The sequence below is a fragment of the Berghia stephanieae genome, chromosome 2 (genome assembly GCF_034508935.2).
Source record: "Berghia stephanieae isolate SIO BIC M18660-M18661 chromosome 2, UCSD_Bste_1.3, whole genome shotgun sequence".
NCBI lineage: Eukaryota > Metazoa > Mollusca > Gastropoda > Nudibranchia > Aeolidiidae > Berghia > Berghia stephanieae.
The window spans coordinates 58,718,062-58,720,561 of NC_088361.1; the positions used below are offsets into that span (position 1 = coordinate 58,718,062).

At 36.9% G+C, this 2,500-nt stretch overlaps 1 protein-coding gene across 3 annotated transcripts in view; it reads right to left on the reverse strand.

The window, feature by feature from the left end:
* The window catches only part of LOC144965232 (uncharacterized), a 199,191-nt gene that overhangs the window by 103,140 nt on the left and 93,551 nt on the right, over positions 1–2,500 (reverse strand). The window lies entirely within an intron of this gene.

Genomic DNA, 2,500 nt, shown 5'->3' on the forward strand with positions numbered 1-2,500 from the left:
TGGTGGTGGTGGTGGTGGTGGTGGTGGTGGTGGTGGTGGTGGTGGTGGTGGTGGTGGTGGTGGTAATGGTAAGAATGCATCAGCAGTGGTCTTGTGACATAACTACCGGAAGCTAGAAAACGGGACGTCATCAAATTCGCCGAATATCAAGAAGGCAGACAGAGGTGAGGAGATGACGACAGGGAAAGAAAACAAACGCCCAGAGGAGTGATAAAACTGAAACTATATTTGAAGTAAGATCGTTAATGTTGATGAGGTTCTATTCAGACGAGAAGAAAGATGGTTATCGATCCCAAAGCTTTCATTCTGGAGTTGATAATGTATAAAGAATAACATTGTTTACGAGAGTCAATCTTTACCTCGAGATCCATTCTAGTCCTACAGGGAGTCAATCTGACACTTGGCACCATGACAACATTGCAATTCTTGCCAAAAAAGGAATTGATTGCATGTCATCATCATCATCATCATCATCATCATCATCATCATCATCATCATCATCATCATCATCATCTTCATTATCATCATCACCATCATCATCATCATCATCATCATATTATTATTATTATTATTATTATTATTATTATTATTATTATTATTATTATTATTATTATTATTATTATTATTATTATTATTATTATTATTATTAGGCAGAGTTGTCGTACCAATAAGGTCGCAGGTTCGAGTCCCCATGGCAGCCGCGAAGTTTGTATTCTCTGCTGTTGTCCTCTGGCACTTTCCTACTCACTTCATTTCTTGTTATTATCAACTTAAGTGCCTGCTCCACTCTCTTTTCTGAATTAAAAATTCACCCCAAATACCGGAGCATACCCAGTCTCAATCGTTTCTATGTTACATGTTTGTGTTGAGAATATTGGCTACTTGGCTTAAATGCTGGTCAACTAACTTCGCGGTGTTTGTGTGTGTTAAATCTGGGAGAAGTGGCTCTAGATAGACTAGAATTTGAAGCGACTTTTTGGGGGGTCATGGATAGCTCATGCGGTAGAGTCACGATCTCCCCAGCCTGGCGGAGTTGTCGTACCAGTAAGGTCGCGGGTTCGAGCTCCCGTCGCCGCCGCAAATTTTATATTCTCTGTTGTCTTCTGGCACTTTCCTACTCACTTCATTTCTTGTTATGCAATGATATTGTAACATTTAACAGGCAAATGTGCAAATGGGGAAACGCAAATTTAGCATTAAAAAATCCAAATGCGGAAAAGAGATTTCAATTTTGGCAAGTAGTTTATTTGCCACGAATGAATGTGAGTGACCACGATTGATAGACACAAAGAAACAATAACGAATTCAAATGCAGCTTTGCGAAAGCAATTCAACATAAGCATCTAATTATTTGTCGATTGGGTCAGTTATTGTTATCCACCGCAAGTTAATCAGAAAACATGGTAAACAAATATTCCAATATCCCATTGAATTACAAAAGAAGGCTTTTAAAAGTATATGAGAGACGAGAAGTTTATTAAGATCTTGCCAAAGCATTTGGGATAAAGCGATCTAAGGCATAATATCACATCAAAAATTACTGTTTAGTCAACAATGGTTTGTGGAGGAAACGGGATGGAAAGGTTGACGCCACCTTTAGGAAAACATAGTCGAGGGTCTCGTGAACAGATCATCCAGGATTTACCCCAAACATTCCTTTGTTGGAATAGCATAATATGATCTCATTTTCACCAACTTATTCCCCCTTTCTGAATATTTATATTATCGTGTTTAGCTCATGGAAAAATTCTATAAAATAACATTTAGAAGAAATTTGCTATCATTTTCTTACAACGGAACACCGAATGAATAGGAACAGTTTCTGTTACACCACTAGCGATGCATGTCGCCTTCAGGGGGATGCAGTCTCATCTTCCTTCATGTTTTGCCATGGGTGATATCTAAATTTGAAGCTGTTTGAATATCTTTGAATTATAACTTTTTAATTTACAAAGATATTCTTAATATGCTTAAGATACGTTTAATTCACGAAATAACAAGACGTGTACCGATCACAGATTGAACCATACATTTTTAATTTAATTTAATCTGTGACCGGTACGCTTCTTCTTTTTTCGTGAATTAGGCAAAATTTCTAGGTTTAATGTAAAGCTATAACAGAGACGGGGCAGTTTAGTACATAACGGTATTTTTGTTTGTTATGTTATCTTATCATTTTATTATATTTTTGGGGGTTTGTTTTATTCTCACAGTTCCCCACTAAACATATTTTTATGGTTATGGAAGTGACTGTTAGTGAAACAGTTTACAAGCATGGTTGGCATTAGATTAACAAAAGTTTAGTCACCGGAGAAGGGAATACAGTGCTATTTAAAAAAAACAGGATCAGCCTTTGTCATCTTGAGGAAGACCTTGACATCAACAGAGAGAAACACTACTCAAAAATATTTATCTTTGATCCCAACGTGAAAGTCATTCTATAGAAACGTAGAGTTATCAAAACTCTGCACAGCAGAGGAGACAAAGTTTTCTTAATTCC